This window comes from Eleutherodactylus coqui, chromosome 6 (genome assembly GCF_035609145.1).
Source record: "Eleutherodactylus coqui strain aEleCoq1 chromosome 6, aEleCoq1.hap1, whole genome shotgun sequence".
In the NCBI taxonomy this organism is placed as follows: domain Eukaryota; kingdom Metazoa; phylum Chordata; class Amphibia; order Anura; family Eleutherodactylidae; genus Eleutherodactylus; species Eleutherodactylus coqui.
Genome location: NC_089842.1, coordinates 24360360 through 24378460, shown reverse-complemented (window position 1 = coordinate 24378460; position 18101 = coordinate 24360360). Strand labels below are relative to the sequence as shown.

At 48.0% G+C, this 18101-nt stretch overlaps 1 protein-coding gene and 1 long non-coding RNA gene across 2 annotated transcripts in view; both read right to left on the bottom strand.

Annotated features, from left to right (window-relative positions):
• LOC136631961 (short-chain collagen C4-like) overlaps positions 1–18101 on the bottom strand; it is a 471326-nt gene that overhangs the window by 336079 nt on the left and 117146 nt on the right. The window lies entirely within an intron of this gene.
• Positions 711–7555, bottom strand: LOC136572016 (uncharacterized). The gene is made up of 4 exons (XR_010785737.1): positions 7468–7555; positions 7207–7270; positions 2952–3032; positions 711–1007 (listed from the first exon to the last, which is right to left on the bottom strand). It is a non-coding gene; the product is annotated as an uncharacterized lncRNA (long non-coding RNA).

Genomic DNA, 18101 nt, shown 5'->3' with positions numbered 1-18101 from the left:
AAGGGCCTCAGCCATCTGGCTGAGTGTATGTGAGTTTTGTTGGGTTACCTATTGTTTGTGGTCACGTGGGCCACAGGGCTTTAGTAAAATTCGGTTTGCGCCTGAACTGGTGTCGGAGACGTTTTCCTTGTCCGTGGCTTTGCTGTATCCTGCGGAGCCCACACCGGTACCCGACTTACATCTCCAGTCACCAGGCTCTGGATTCTGGTGTACAGTAATTGGACTGTATTGGACGTTGTCTTGTTTGCTTGGGACTGCAATAAAAGTAAGTTTTCCTATTTCACCCCCAAGGCTTTTACCGGCTAGCATTTTTTTAATGCTACGATATCGCTGTGTTTTTTCAATGGGACTTCCTAATGTTAAAATCGCATCGCACAAAATATTCGCAAATTTGTGCTTTTGCGATTTTTGTGCGATGCGATTTTAACATTAGAAAGTCCCATTGAAAAAAACACAGCGATATCGCAGCATAAAAAAAAACGCTAGTCGTCAGAAGACCTTAGATGTAAATGCTGTCTTTGAGGATTCAGAGGGAATATTGGGACGGAAGGCCGGGCATAAAGTAAATCACAGTGTGAACCCAGAGACTCTCGGGTGCAACTTTTAATGGCCCCTGTAAATACCACCTTAAATGGGGCGTATTCTGACCCTGCCTAGGGCAGCCCCATCTGTAAACACAGTCCTGGGTACAGAAGACAACACAGAAGATTATTGTGACTCTTTTATTGTCAGGTGACAAAAATACAGAATGCGGCCACAGATAGCGATAAGAGAAGGAGGAGGTTACAAATATGGCCGCCGCGATGGCTGCGGGGTCCGGGCCTTCTATTGTTTAGGACAATCCTTGGGAAGGACGCACTGCTTTGTTTGATTATTTAGACGCATGTAGCCTTTGTTACAGAAACATCCTGATACACATTGCAGGGTACAAATTCCAGGTTTCTTGTTGCAGGTCTCTGGGCATGCGCTGCCGCAGTTTGTGCGTGTCTGGTTCTTAGGGCACGGCTCTGCAAAATTATAATAATGTTAGTGGGGGAGGGGTGAATACACATGGAGGCATATATAGTAATCAGGATGTGAGAGCCATTAGAGAGGACCTTCTGGGAACCATGTAGATGGCTCAGTGAGTAAGATCTAGTGACTCAGTGCAGGGCATGTCTATAGGGGATGCCGTTGCACTCAGGCCCAAGAGCCTTAGGGGCCCATAAGATATTTCCTCCATAGAGGGAGCCCAGTACTATGAATAAAGCATTATAGTTGGGGGCCCCTTTACAGGTTTTGCATTGGGGACCAGGAGCTTCAAGTTACGCCTCTGACTCAGTGGTAATGACTTCCTGGATGACAGATGATTTGGTGGTTATAAAGTTATTCAGTAAGGCCACTCATGTAAGGACACATGCGATCCGCAAATTTGATCGTGGCGTTTTGCCGTGACTTTACTTTAGTTTTTGGCCGCATGTTCCTGCCTCTGACAGCGGGATTTAGCGCACCCCATCATTGATGAGGTGCGCTAAATGCTGTAAAACAGAGCAGACAGCTGTCGAAAATCGCTGCATTAGAAAACACCGTGATCGAGCGCATGTCTGCGGGGTCTCATTAAAAACAATGGGAGCGTTATACTGCGATTACCGCGCGTTCAAAACGCCAGGGTAATCATAGTAAAAACGGATGGGAGAAAGTGGCCGGAGGTAGATGAAGTGGCGCAGTAGCTACGTAGTGACTCACTGTTACATAGTGGCTCAATGAGTAAGATACGATGGGTCACTGATAATATTGTTACTCAGTGAGTAAGATATAGAAGTCACAGCATTTCTGCCTTTTATTTTTACAGGTTCCAGGAAACTCCAGATATTATTCTGTCCGCCTCCAGGCTTGCTTTTGGATTTGTGTGATCACTCTAAGGCCTCCTTCCCACGAACGGATTTCCACCAAGTAATTCGCGGCGAAAATCCGCTGCGTTGCCCGCTGCTATTGGGTTCTATTGAACCTAATAGCGCAATGCTCACAATGCGGAATTCCACCGCGGAATTCCGCACCGTGAAATCTCCCGTCCTCACCCGCGGCATGCTCTATTTGCCGCGGGTGTACGCGCTGACGGCTTCCATTGCAGTCAATGGAAGCCGTCCGTTCACGCTATCTCCCGCTGTAACACAGTGGAAGATAGCGTGAAAACGCTTTCCCGCCTACCGCCGCTGCGTCATATGACACGGCCGGCGCGTCACGTGACGCGGTGGCGGTGGGTGGGGAAGCGTCTTCACGCTATCTTCCGCTGGTAAGTATGGGGTCTCTGGGGGGGGCACCGTGACGGGCTTCGCCGCGGAATATTCCGCGGGGGAGCCCATCACGCTCATCTGAAGCCGGCCTTAAGCTAACTTCACACGGGCGAGCGCGATATGGTATTGTGACTCCCGCCCCCATATCGTGCTCCCCACCATGTGAAATCCACATGGATGTGAGGTGTTCTCATGTGAAAACAGCCTCGTATCACTTCAGGGATGAAGGGATCCTCAGGCGCAGCAGTGACAGCCATGGTAGAGGATCGCAGAGTCTCTCCCATTGCTTTCAATGGGACTGGCGCTGCTGCTGTCGGCCCCGGTGAGGACTATGGGGCTACAATGCGAGATAATGCAAGATAGAACATGCCATGGGTTGTTTCTCACATAGAATCGCATAGTGGAGCCATGTGGGAGAACATCGCTCATGTGTATGACCCCATTCAAAAGAATGGGGTTCATATTAGTGTCAGATGTCTGCGTCTCGCAACGCACAAATCTTGCCCAATTTTCTTGTCCATGTGAAGTCGGACTAAAATGTTTCTATTTTTTCCATGCAAGTAATTTCTGGGTGATGGGGGGAGCAGAGCAGACTGGATGAGCCACAGCAATAGCGATCACAGAATAGACAGCATATAAGAGTATTGATAGGCGACCGTTATGATGTATAATACTCACTAGGGGTTGTTGACACAGTAGTTGGTGGCGCAGTAGTTGGTGTCAGCACTGCAAGCACATTGATCAGTATGACGGCAGCACCTGCAAAGCACAAATCAGCAGGAATAAGAAGTCTTGTTTCCCCCCTAGACACCTGAAGAAATACCGCCATGTGATGCCCAAATAATACCGCTACACACTGTTATAAGGTATTATGCAAGTTAAATATTAATAGGATTTTAGTAAAATGAGCATCTAGGTTTTAGTTTTTTTTAGATCTCAGACCAGTATGTTAATTAGACTTCCAGGTGATCTTGGTTAAGGGGAAAGTTACTAAAAAAGATTGTTCCACGTTATTAGCCCCTTAGTGACCAAGCTCATTTTTCCATTATTGTTTTTTCCTCCCCCTTTTAAAAAACCGTAACCCCTTTATTTATGCAATCGACGCAGCTGCATGAGGGCTTGTTTTTGTGGGACAAGTTGTATTTTTCAGCAGTACTGTTTAATATATCATATAATGTGCAATGACCGAGGCGCAGGGTCCACAGGTGAGGAGATGGTGGAGTAGCTGTTAGGGATGTCATAGTGACACTACCATCTCCCCCCCTGGGGGACGCGTGCGCCCCTTTGCCAAGGCCTCTCCAGGCAATGCCGGTGGTACGGTTACCTGTATAAATCTCTGTAATGATAAAGCTTCAGTATTTGTCATGGATGAAAAAGTTTAAATTTCAACTGTGAAGAGAAGACTTCAATCTGCAGGTTTGGCAAGTACATTGTCAGCAGGCCGGGCTCACACGAATGTGTGGGTACAGCGCATTCTGCGCACGGGTCTTGCGCATGTAATTTGCTGTACCAATCTGCCAAAGGCAGCCATGTTGCCGCTCACATGACTTGTGTAAAAACAAGCACAAAGAAAAATCACAGGAGGTTCTGTCTTGGCATGTATTACATGCACATACACACTAAGATAGTACATGGCTATGAGCGGTATGCAGCCAATATGCAATGTCATTGTGTACTAACTGCATGCCACACAGTCATATCTTTCAGCAGGCATGCTCTGAGATATATTTGTGTGACTCCGGCCTACGAAAGCCACTGCTAAGATTGTAATATATAAAAAAGACTTGCCAGGGCCAAGCGGCATCTTCAATAACTACTGAAGAGTGGAAGAGGGTCTTCTAGACTGATGAATCAAAATTTGACATTTTTGGTACATCATGTAGGGTTTTTTGTGCACCATTGAGTGGGTGATGGAATGCTTCCTGAGTGTGACACCAACTGTAAGCATGGAGAAGGAAGCATAATAGTCTGGGGCTCTTTTATTGGTTACAGAGTTGGCAACTTGCACACGATGACTGGCACACTGGATAAAAGGGGTCTAGTGGCCCAGAACACATATTCCTGGCCCCTCCATAAATTTCATACATGTAATGTCTTTTGTATGGATGCACGGTGCAAAATGTCTTATCTCCTGTTATGCGTATTGCAGAGCTGCAGCAAATGAAAAGTTAATGTCTGCTTGTGGCTGGAAAATGTCTGAAAATGTAACAATTCATGTTCTGTCACGTGATATGCTAGAAACTATAAGTATAAGTGATTTGGGTGTGTCAGTGGTTCATGATCTTCACTAGTAGAGTGGAGTGGAGTGTCAGCCACATGGGGGTACCTTCAACCCTCATGTGGTGAAGAGTCATGGAAGAGGAAGAGCGATTTCTTGAGGTCTCCAATGCCAGGAACCGTTGAAGAGTAGAAAGAGAGAGTGAGAGTGAGAGAAAGTCAAGACCACTGTGCAGAGGTACTGTGTTAAATGAATGTCTGTGGAGATTTTGCCCCTTCCCCTTCAGGATCGTTACCATACAGATCACAAGGATTGTAGAGCCTAGATCATCCTGAGCATAACCTTAGAGAAAGTCTACCTTCCAGGAGTAGTTCCGTACAGATAACAAGGACTGTAGGGCTGGCATCATCCTGGGTTCCTCCCGGACCTCCCTTCTTCTGTCTTGCCTGCATTGGTGTACTGTTACCTTGTAAAATGTTCAAGTTTCTTCAGTAACATTTTGCCAGGCCCTGACTGTTCCCAGGAACATCCAAAACATATTTCTATGTTCTATCAGAACTACTGAAGAAGACAAGAAGCATCTGGTAGGCTTCAAAGAATGGAATGACTGGTACAGTCTCCAGACGTAAACCCCATTGAGCTTGTTTGGGATAAATTGGACAGAAGGGTGAAAGTAAAGCAAGCTACAAGTGCAGCACATTTGTGGGAACTTCTACAACAATGTGGGGATGAAATTTCTGAATAAAATCGAACTATAGAATGAATGCCTCGATTCTGTAAGCCTGTTATATCAGCTAGAGGGGGCCGCTTTGAAGAGTCAAAAATCATCATTTCAATGGACATTTGAGACATTAAAACACATAAACATCAATAAAAACTAGAAAAAGTTAGGTGTTCTAGAACTTTTGACCAGTAGTGTACAAGTTCAATAGATCAGAAAGTTGTTAAAATCATATCAAAGAACGGCTAATATATCAATATGTAACTTTATATGGAAACACAACCTCTTGGTTTTAAGGGGAGCTCATATTGTAAAATCATCCCTGCATGCAGCAAATAAAAGATTTATGATGGAAATGAGATAAATGTCATTATGTGTTCAAAAACTGGGTTCATCATAAATTGGAACAAGACATATTGTGTTCATTTCAAAATACAACTACCATATATACTCGAGTATAAGCCTACTTTTTCAGCACATTTTTTATGCTGAAAAAGCCCCCATCAACTTATACTTGAGTGAGGTTAAAAAAAACAACAAAAAACCTGCAATACTCACCTCCCAGCCGGAGACTGTGTTCCCAGCGCGATGGTCTCCCCGGCGGTGCGGCAAGCTGCTTGAGAATGCCAGCCAATCACAGCCAGCGCTCAATCATTCACAGCCATTCAGTGGATGACATCACTGAATGGCTGTGATTGGTTTATCGAGCGCCGGCTGTGATTGGCTGGCACTCGATCCAATCACAGCGCTTACTTACACAGTGCTGATGCTGGGGGAATTCAAAGCCGAGCCAGGGAGATGACAGCAGGGAGAATTCTCAAGCAGCTTGCTGGACCGCCGGGGACACAGATGCCGACTGGGAGGTGAGAATTACATTTTTTTCTTTACCTAGTATATACTCGAGTATAGCTAGGTTTATACTCAAGTCAATAAGTTGTACAGGTTTTTTGTAGTAAAACCTATTGACTCAGCTTATACTCGAGTATATACGGTAATTCCATCACCATTTCCCCATTATCAGCCTTTCCACTTGTAATAACAGCCACAATGTAACCAAACTACTGAGGATACAACTATCCCTGCACCTACTGTCCGCTCTGGGAAAACAGAAATGGCGTAATAATTAGGAACATTGTGTATGGTGATGAAATAACATCTCCCTGCAATCAGTAACCTGCAGTAATAAAAGTGATATATAATATATAACTATCACAACCAGATGGGAAATAGTGAGATCTGTAGTGGGCACAAGCCGTGGGTGCCGGGTCACCTATAGCTTCACCTTCAGCAGGGGGCTATGGGATCACACAGGTTGCACACCCCAAAGTCCGGCCCTCGTGGAATGAAATACATTTTATCACTATGCCCATGCTGTACTACAGGGGGCGATACTGAGAATGTCATTCACAGGTCTATTTGCAGGACTGCGGTGTTTCTTCCACCTTTAGCAGAAATAGCAGCCAATCATGCAACAGAACCGCCATATGTAAGATGGATCCAGCAGCCTCAGTGATGGGACACGGAGCCAAATCACAAGTACACAGATTAGAGGACACAGAGAGAATACGGCTCAGAGGTCACATGACAGCGGGGAGCAGACGCTCTGACACCACATAGACCTCTAAATGTATCTTTGTAGGTAAACAGAGAAAACAACATAAAACAACTAAAAAGCAATATAGTTTTGAACACAGTACATGGCACACACACACTATTGTATGTTAGTAATTAGTTCAACACTATACATCAGCAAGGAAGAAGGCAGTAACCGACTAGTGATGGTTTAAAGTTAATTATGTCAACGTTTTGTCTCATGTACCTCATCATACGGACCTGCGAGACCTCTTTGATATGACATGAAATTTGCAAAAATGTAATAAAACAGTATAAACATAAAAATCACTACAAAAGCTATAAATCAAGAATTTTCTGTGAATTAAACCAGAAATGTTCTGAAAAGTGGGAATCCGCTCTAAACACGAAGAAATACTCACTCAGCGACACCAGCAGCAGCACAGAGACCGATCTCATGGTCAGTTCTGGGGTTTCACCTTCGTCCTGTAAAAGACAGAATTTAGCTAGAAAACACAGCATTTGCAAGACCTCTGCTTGCTGTCAGTGATGGAGATCTGTCCTGAGCTTCGCAATGTGAAGAGTTGGTTGCACTGTATCTAATATGACAAGTGATGGATACAAAATACTGTGAAGTGCTCTGTATAGATATAAAGAGTTATAGGTTAGTGTCAGGTACCTACCTGTGTGATGTCTCAGCTGTGGTCTTCTGCTGGTGCAGGGATGTGCAGGATTATATAGGGCTCTGTGGGTGTCAGCAGGTTGGACTTCCTTGCAGTAAATCTCCATTTAGTTCCCGGTTACGTCATGTCAGCTGGTATTCCTTATGTAACTTGCAGACAATGGCAGCGTTAATATCAGGCCAATATCCTCAAGACAAAGGCCGGGGGCAATAACAGCTCAGTCGTGAGACTGTAAACTGATTTATGCTCCCGGGGTAAATAACACTCTTATATTTACAGACTACATAAAGCTGCAGCTCTGTATTACCTACAACCTCCCCAACTCTCCCGGAACACCCCGGAGGCTCCAGGAAAGAGGAAAGTCTTCCTGCACTCCCCAGAGAGTTGGCAAGTCTCCCGGGCAGAGCTGGTTCTGCCATTTGGGCTGTGATTGCTTGGGTAGCTGATGAAAATGTAACTGTGCTTAACTTCTTATTAGTGGAACCCGCTCCTCACACCGTCCGGCGCACGTCTGGGCAGTCTCGTATCTTCAGTCAATGTGGTTTCATACCATTTGGAGGTTCCATCGCAGATCCGGCACAAAATATGAGAAGGAAAAGCGTTGCATGCATCACTTTTTCTTCCGGTAAAATGCTGGCCAGCTGAGCAAAAGCCAAATGGATCCCATTATAGTCAATGATGACCGTTCGGCACTGTTCGGTTATGCCATAAGATGGATCCCTTCATTCAGGGGACTCTCCTTTCCTGCTTCCATAACGTAGCAGAAAACCGAAACCCCCAACGCAGATGTGAAAGCAGCCTTATCCTTCCTTGTCTCCCGTGTGAAGAGAACAAGAAGTGGCGACATGTATGGTGTCCCATACACTTAGGACATCTTGCCAAAGGGCACAGTTGGCATAAGAAAATATGGGTCAACACTGCAACTTTAGGGTCTAGATGCAAGTAAGTTTACCAACAAACAAAACTTACAACAAACTCACCAACTACAGTATATACAGGGCGATTCTCTTGATAGCACCCTGCCACTTCCACCCTGAGTGATTATTGAGCTCCCTGCCAATTGTCTAGCTCTTCTTTCTAACCTGATCCTCTATACCTGCAAATTGAGACCACCTGCTACTGACTCCTGGCTCACCCTTGACTATGCTCTCGGTCTACATGGCTACAACACCAGAGGTTCCAACCCAGAACCAGAGGGTTATGGATGTCTTCTCTTCACCAATATGCATGCAGAATTGCATATAGAAGTACTTGGATGCTGAAGACAGAATTGGACTGTCCCACAGGGCAACAGGTGGATCCCACAATGGGCCTTGAAAAGGAATGGGTCCCCAGCATTCCGCCCACCTACACTATATACAGATAGGCAGCATACAACATCACCATGAATCTATATAAGAAACTAGCCAACTGACTGATCTAGGAGAACTGATAGACCGTCCAGTATCCTCCCTTCCTTTCCTGTGCCCCATCTTCTTGAAGTTGTTGTGAGGGCTTCCACCACTGAACATATTGCAGCTTCTTAATACTGCTGCGGCCTGGCACTGCCAGAGCAAATATTAGTGGCTCACAGTTGGCAGAGTTGGAAGGGTCACTATTCCAGGGCGAGAGCCAGGCAGCACGCTACTGAGATAGCCTCCAGGACAGACACAGTTTGGACGAGGCAAGCAAGAGTTAGCAGTTAATACTGAGAAAAGCATGTGTGGCCCTCTGCATGAGGACGTAGTGATGGTGGATTCAATAAAAGAGTCCCTTAAATGATGAAAATGGGCATCTACCTCATTGACGATTTTTGACTTCTTCTGGATCAACTTTGGGGGAGTAATAGGTTGAACTTGATGGACGGGTATTAGTGTATCTTGATTGACAGGGGGGTGATGCCCCCTGTACCTCATTGGCTGCTCAGCTTGTTAAGCAGCAGGTCCTGGCAGCCCAGTAAAGTTGAATTTAAAAATGCAGAGAGCAGCGAAAAACAGTTTGCCTTCCAAATTGTGACAGCGGACCCTGCTGCAGCCACGCAGCCCCATGTGCAAGGGAAGCGGAGAGTGGGATATGCAGCAGGAATTCTGCAGCGGCGTCCGCCGGGCTGCCTGCCAGCCGGCCCCCCGACCTGTCACTTAGTAGTAGATTTGGACTGAACAGCGGCACCTCCGGGTCAGTTCTACGTCACCTTGCCATAGGGAGCGGCTGCCCGTGTACGCCCTTGTCACTCTAACATTGTCGGAGGGCGGGAGCAGGCACACAACAGCGGCAAGAGCACACACAGAGAGCCGGCGTACCGCCTCCCAGCACTGGCAGCACGTCGGAGCAGACAACATTGGTGGCGGACAGTGAGGGAGTGACGGCCGCGGTGGGTTCTACGCAGGAAAGGGAACGGGGAGGCTCTGGGGAAGGCTGTAGGAGTGCTGGCTCACAGTGAGGGGGATGGAGAGGCTGTGGAGAGGACTGCAGCGTGTGCATTAATTTGAGCCGACCCGGCTGCTTTAGGGCTCCTTTCCACTGTCGATAGCGATATTGTGTGAGAAAATCGCAATGTTAAAATTGTATCGCAGCGCTGCAAAATCGCAAGCTTTGCGTTGTGATGCGAGAATCTGTTTTGCCATTGCACTGTATGGGCGACAGAAAAATGTAAAACGCTGAAACAATCCTCCTGCTGCCATTTGTAATCCTGGCATCGCAGCTTGCCCTTAAACATCGCTAGTGGAAAGGTTGTCATTGAACAACATGTGTGGGACTTTCCTGCGAGAGCTCGCACTCTCACATCTCACTGAAAATGTGCCATTACCCCGCCAGTGGAAAGGAGCCCTTAGGGTGAGGGTTGTTTGTCTTGTTAGGCTTATATTAGTTGGTGAAAATGCTGCCATGTTACACTGCTAACATAATGTAAGGCGAAATGAAGAAGTAAGCTTCATCCTAAACCTGCAGGGACCCTTAAAATCAGTCTACATGCTGCTAGGACCTTTGTGCCTTGACCCTATCGGGAGCTGGGGGTGAGACAGGGGGTTCCTCCTGTCAAATCCCTAGGTTCTGGTGGCGTCCAGATACACTAATACCTGATGGACGTAGGTCTTTTTTGGCCTAACATGCTATGTTTTTATGTCCCTTCTCTTACTTGGTAATTAAAATTCCTTTACTTTCATATTCTCATCATCACTTCTGCCTCAATAAGGAACTGTAAGTCCCAGCATGCCCTCGCCACTACAGACCCCCAGGACCACAAATAACTTTCTTAATGGTGAGGTCACATGCAAACCAATAGCACACAAATGCAGCCACCTTTCCATTGATGTGTATGGTGAACATGGTGGCTGGGAATTTGTGAACAGAGATCACATAATATTTGCATGTAGCTGTACTAAAATGAATTTTACTGGTGGGTCCTGGGCACCGCAGTCCAACATTGGCTGTAGGGACCATTTCAGCTGAAGCTCTAGGCAACATATGGAATAAATACAGGTCAATATTCATAGGGAACCAGACAAAAATTACAAAACTACTGAGGAATGGTTGGTTTTAGAGATTCACCCTGTAGAATTAGTTGCAGACAACTGTCTACTTTTTCCAATAATACAAGTTGTTCGCTCTTTCTGATAATCAGGCGGCTTGCCATTAATAAATGCCCATAGAGCTGGTGATGTATTGGTGTCACCCTGGTACCAAAAATCAGATAGAGTGCTCTCATACCTGCGTGCGAGCTGGAGTTCTTACGTCACAGAGTCCCTAAAGATCAGTGCGAGCAGAATGAGGAGAAGCCAGTGGAACATCTGGCTATCTCTATGTAAATAGGCACATGAACAGAATGGAGTCCAGGCACCTTCTATGCTCATACAGTGAAGGATCACCATGCATGCTCCTCTGCAACAACATAGGAAAGCAGTAGCGAGGTGCCCACAATGGGGAGGAGCAACAGTGAAAACGTCTCTAGAATGAAATATACATAGGTGAAAAAAAGATCAAATAAGTATCTGGAAAGTGACTACAATTTATTTTAGTGAACAAATATAAACCAAAACAGGTAAGTAGTTATCAGCAGAAGGTTACCTGTGTGAGACAGCGATCATCCGTAATACAACAATTGCTGTATCTCACAATAACTGATACTCAGCCGGGCAGAAGATAGAAACAAACAACTACAGATGTCCAAAAACAGATCAACGGTTCAAATGAAGCATGCAAAATCCAACTGCTCATTTAAACCCGCTGGGTTAATTAATAGAGATGAGCGAGCATACTTGCTAAGGACAATTGCTCGATCGAGCATTGTCCTTAGCGAGTATCTCCGTGCTCGGGAGAAAAGGTTCGGCTGCTGGCGCGGGTGACAGGTGAGTTGCGGCAGTCAGCGGGGGGGGAGAGGGAAAGAGAGATCTCCCCCCTGTTCCTGCCCGCTCTTTCCTGCAGCTCCCCGCCCGCCGCCAGCAGCCGACTCTTTGCTCCCGAGCAGGCAGGTACTCACTAAGGGCAATGCTCGATCGAGCAATTGCCCTTAGTCAGTATACTCGCTCATCTCAATTAATAGTCTTGCTCTGGCAGATCGACTCTCCTTCTAAAGAGTCTTCACCTCTCACTGGGGGATATACTTTCTCAATCCCTATAAACTTTAGAACTTGGGCATCACCCCATGGGGACCAAACTGTCATGTGTCTCAAGCTGAACTCCCTGTCCTCACGTTGCAGTAAAGTGAATATATAAGAGACCATCACCAATACTTTTCCTTTTGTGAAGGTATGGTTTAGCAACAGCTGGAGGCCTTTACAAGTTGGGGAACACTTCTGTACAAACATTACTGGTTTGGATGAGCACCATGTTTTTTAGTATTTCCTCAACACTTTGACTTTAGGGCCCTGAGCTCCAACAGTTTTCTCTACGGTTATTGTTAAACTAGATCTCCCAACATGCCTCTGCCAGGTTGTCAGGGCATGTAGGGAATGTAGATCTACAATAGTTAAAGAGCCATATGTTGGGAACCAGTGCCCTACAGCCATAGCACAAGTGAAATACAAAATGACTTGCTACTAGAGATGAGCGAGCACCAAAATGCTCGGGTGCTCGTTACTCGGGACGAACTTTTCGCGATGCTCGAGGGTTCGTTTCGAGTAACGAACCCCAATGAAGTCAATGGGCGACCCGAGCATTTTTGTATTTCGCCGATGCTCGCTAAGGTTTCCTTGTGTGAAAATCTGGGAAATTCAAGAAAGTGATGGGAACGGCACAGCAACGGATAGGGCAGGCGAGGGGCTACATGTTGGGCTGCATCTCAAGTTCACAGGTCCCACTATTAAGCCACAATACCGGCAAGAGTGGGCCCCCCCCCCTCCCAAAAAATTTTACTACTGAAAAGCCCTCATTAGCATGGCATACCTTTGCTAAGCACCACACTACCTCCAACAAAGCACAATCACTGCCTGCATGACACTCCACTGCCACTTCTCCTGGGTTACATGCTGACCAACCGCCCCCCTCCCCCCCACAGCGCACACCAAAGTGTCCCTGCGCAGCCTTCAGCTGCCCTCATGCCACACCACCCTCATGTCTATTTAGAAGTGTGTCAGCCAGAGCAACCGCAGGCACACACTGCAGAGGGTTGGCACGGCTAGGCAGCGACCCTCTTTAAAAGGGGCGGGGCGGGGCGTGGCCTAGCCAACAGCGGGAGCGGGCGCCATTTTGGAGGCTCCTGGGTGTGCAGCGCTTCTGAGGGACATCCCGCCGACACGAGGCCCCATCCGGGGATAAAAATAGCACCGCTGGCACCGCGCTCTTAAGAGCTTTAAAAAGAGACCCCTCTGGGCCTCCTAGCGGCATTTTCACCGCCGCGGCCTACATCACAAGGCGGATCCCCGGGCTAAATTTGCCGGCCCCGGCCGACCGGAAGTTGCGGCGGCGGCCGGATCGCGGCAGAAACCGGCCACTGAGTCACTCACCAGCCTGTGGCTCTACCCGGCCAGGCGACAGAGGCAGCTAGAACGCTCCTGCAGGGGAGGGAGAGGCAGGAGGGGAGGCAGCAGCACCAGAAGGGAGAGACCCCAGACCTGGACGAAACGGAGACCGAAGGGGCGAGTGGCAGCCCAGAGCCTGGAGAGGGGCTGAGGTGGAGGAACCGGCAGTGAGTACGAGAGATCGCTGTGAACTCAATCACACAGCTCATCAAGACAAGCAGAACCCCTGAAAGCCTCCTGAAGGCCCTACTGTTGCGGTTCCTCTTTCCTGCGCGACCTCCCCCCCCCCCCCACCCGCCATTCTGCCTTCTCTCTCCCACCTCAAGCTCCTCAGCAAGATAGGGGGAAGAAGAGGAAGTAAGAGACCCATATAATAAGCCCCCCAGAGCAGAGACGGGGAACACCACCTAATACCCGAACAGACAATGCAAAATTCTCTAACCCACCAAGCAAGTAAGGGGGCGGAGCCTGACCTCCGAGCGTGATGGCTGCCTGAGTCAAGCGCTCTGTCTGCAAGGTAGTCCTGCGGGGTCCCTCCAGCAGCTATAGACAGCTAAGATGCCGAAACCGATGAAGGAGAGGAGCGGGGATCAGCTGAGCACCCCTCGGGCGCAGAAGAACCAAGTAGGGATGCAGCGGTTCCTGAAGGAACGGGACTCGCGGTCCCCGCGCCAGCCGGCCAAGATGGCGCCGTCCCACGAGGGTGCAGCGCCGGGAATCAGTAAGGAGACGGGAGGGGAGTCCTCTTCTGATGAAGAAGAGGACAACGAAGTTATATCCAAAGGCTTTATGAAGCAGCTCCTCGCTAACGCCCTGAAGCCTCTAATTTCTGATCTTGCCAAAATTAAAGAGGATGTGAAGCATCTGGGGCGCAGGGTGGAAGATTTAGAGGCCTCTTCCTCCGCCATTACAGCTCATGCCCGTGCTGTGACGCAGGTGTTGAAAGACCAACATGAGCACCTAAACCGCGCCATGATAGCCCAAGAAGACCTGGAGAACCGTAGCAGGAGGTGCAATGTGAGAATAAAGGGGTTCCCCGAGTCATTTGAGGCAGACTCCCTCCTTAAGGTAGGAGCTGAAATCTTTGAGCTTTTACTGGGTCCTGGGAAATCGCTTCAAATGGGGATTGAGCGCATTCACAGGGCTCTCAGACCCCCGCCTCCTGTAAACGAGCGACCTAGAGACATTATTTGTAAAATGGTCTCCCATCAAGACACCCTTGCCATTTTAAACTCGGCGAGAAGGCACAATGGGATAAAGTATGGTGAGCACGCACTGCAATTTTTTCAGGACTTGGCTCCCTCCACCCTGTACAAGAGGAGACTCCTGCGCCCGCTGCTTGATGCCCTCAGGGCAAAAGAACTGCGTTATGCCTGGCTGTTTCCTTTTGGGCTCGGGATTACCGTGGGAGGGCGCAGACTTATCATCCGTACCCCAGAAGATCTGCATAAAGCCTGGCCCCTGTTGGATATCCCCCCGTTGGATCTGCCGTGTTGGCTCCCACTTCCAGGGTTCCCAGACCTACCAAAACTCCCGCCGCCGGATGCTTGGCTACCTGCTTCCAGCGCTAAATCTCCGAGGGGGAAGCGCAAGAAAGCAAAAGACCCCTGCAATAATGAGGACACTTGAATCTTCGGTTGATAATGTTAATATGTACCTTTTTTACAGGCTGGGCCCATACGGACTGTTACGCATGGTTTTGAATGGGCCTGTGCGAAGCCGAGTTGACATTCGGGTTTTGGCTCCCGCTTGACCCCGTCGTCGATGATACGGTGTTGTATTGTCAAATTATGATGATGCTTTTTGTTTAGTTGTGACAATTGTTTAATAGCCCCTTTTGCTTGGATTGTACCTAATCTTTAGCTTTCCCGGGAGGGGATACGGGTCTTCCCAACCCTCCCTCGGGGCTGTTTGTTTTCAAAAGACCCCGCTGGACCCTTGTGGTTCAGGCTATCTATAGTTGATCGGTCTTTGTACCCATAAGGGCCGGCCAACCCGCCTCACATCTTCCTTCCCCCCTCCCTTCCCCTATTTTCTCACATTTAGGCGGACAAGTAGCCATGAGAGCCTGTAGCTCCCTTCACGGAAAGAGTGGAACTTAACTTGTCCGTCCATTCGTTCTCTGTTTGGTCTATTCAAAAGTTTTCACCCATTTTGTTTCTGTCAAGTGTGTTCCCCCTCACCCGCCCAGTCTCTCCCCAGTGTTGTCTTCTGTCCCAGACCTCTCTCCCTTGACCAACCAGTCTCGTTCATCCGGGTGAGCGCCCCTACATATTGAGGGGGCTTCTGATTCCTCCCATCTGAGATTAACGTCTCCTTTTCTCCCGCGTATTCCGAAGCTAGGCCTGCCAGCGACCGTCTTGACATGAGCGACCCACTGAAATGGACCTCGTGGAATGTGAAGGGACTGAACTCCCCATCCAAGAGGCACCACATAGCGCTGCTGCTGAGAAGGTATGGAACTAAAATTGCTTTTCTGCAGGAAACCCACTTCAGGGGAAATAGACGGCTATCACTCCCTGGGAAACAGTTTGGGCAGGCATACCACAGCACGCATCCAACATCCACTGTTAGGGGAGTCTCTGTTCTGTTCCACCACTCGGTAGCTTTTATGTGTGAGGCTCAACATTCGGACGAGGAGGGAAGAGTCCTCTTTTTAAGAGGTAAACTTCAAAATCAAAAAGTGACAATCGCCAATCTGTACGCTCCCAATGTGGGGCAGGTGCCGTGGTTGCTAGGACAGCTCGAGACCCTGAAGTATTTTGCAGAGGGCCCTATTCTCCTGGGAGGTGATCTGAACTTGACTCTAAGCCCTATCCTAGACGCGTCGACTGGAAAGTCCCACGTGTCTCAAACTAAGCTGAGGCGCCTATACCGCAGTCTCTCGGAGTTGGGTTTGGTGGATGCATGGAGACATTTCAACCCAGCTACGAAAGACTTTACCTTCTATTCCCATGTCCACCATTCCTTCCAACGCCTTGACTATTTTCTTATCCATTCATCCCTGTTGGGCTCACTCAGGGGGGCTAAAATAGATTCCATCCTGGTCTCCGACCACGCCCCACTCCACATCTGCATTGACTTTACCCATACCCCCCCCGCGAATGGATCTGGAGATTGAACCCAGCGCTCCTGGACGCTGCAGAGGATAGGCAATACCTCAGGACCCGCTTGGAGGAATTCTTCCATTTGAATAAATCCTCTGAGGTCTCAGTGCCTATGACATGGGAGGCTCACAAGGCCTATATGAGAGGCTTGTTAATCGCGTTGAGCGCTAGAATTAAGAAAAAACTTCAAAAAGAGACAGATGAAAAGCTACAGCAAATTACCAAACTAGAACAAGCTGCGAAAAGTTCCCAATGCAAGGCCTCTTTAGATAAGCTTACCAGTCTCAGGAGGGAGCTGAAAAAAGACTTTGATGAAAAATACAACAAAAAATACCTGCATTTACAAAAAACTGTATACATACAGGGTAATAGAGGGAGTAAGTGGACCTCAGCCCTTATCAAGAAAGCCCAAAAAAGGAACTTCATTAGCTCCTTAAAAACTGGTACGGGTAGGACCGTTACTTCCTCAAAGGATATAGCGGAGGAGTTTCAAGCGTTTTATTCCCAATTGTATAACATTAGACCCCCCTACACTCCGGAAGAGAGACAGACAGCTCTCACTCGGATACAGGCTTTTTTGGACGAGTTGGATCTCCCCTGCTTGAGCGAGGAGGCGATTGAGACTCTGACGAAGCCAGTCTCCGCTCGGGAGGTGGAAGACATCCTGACCTCGTCCCCCTCGGGCAAAAGCCCTGGCCCTGATGGCCTTCCTGCCGCCTATTATAAAGTCTTTAAATCATGCCTGACTCCGCATTTAACAGAATTGTTTAACTCCCTGATGCAAGGAGGCGCTCTGCCTAAACAGGCGCAGGAAGCGCACATTACGTTAATTCACAAAGAGAATAAAGACCCTGAAGCCTGCGGGAGCTACAGGCCCATCTCTCTAATTAACTTTGACGTGAAGATGTGGGCCAAACTTCTCGCAAAAAGACTAGATAGCTACATCCCATCCCTTATAAAGGAGGAGCAGGCTGGCTTCGTCAGAGGAAGAGAGGGCAGAGATAACTCAATCAGACTCTTATACGCTATAAATCACGCACAAATCTCTAACACCCCTCTGGCTTTAGTAGGCTCTGACGCCGAAAAAGCCTTTGACCGGGTCGACTGGCTCTACATACAAACAGTGCTCTCCCAATTTAAAATACCTCCCACTTTCATTGCCGCCATTTTCTCTCTCTACGCCTCACCATATGCCAAAATAAAAATTAACGAGATCCTATCACCTTCTTTTAACATCAGTAATGGCACGCGTCAGGGATGTCCCCTATCTCCCTCCCTATTTATTCTCGCCCTTGAGCCGTTCTTGCAGAAAGTGCGGCTGGATACGAACATCCGAGGGCTAAAAATAGGACAGAAAACCCTCTCCCTGGCCGCGTACGCAGACGACATTGTCTTCTTGGTTTCTAATCCAGAGGAAGGCCTGCCTCGTCTCACTACGCTGTTGGAGGAGTTCGGTTCCTTATCTAATTTTAAAGTAAACTATTCAAAATCACAGGTCCTGGGCATTTCGATCTCAGCTAGCCGGAGACGGGCATTGCAGTCAAACTCACCCTTCACATGGGCTACAGCAGACATTGAATTCCTGGGCATTAGA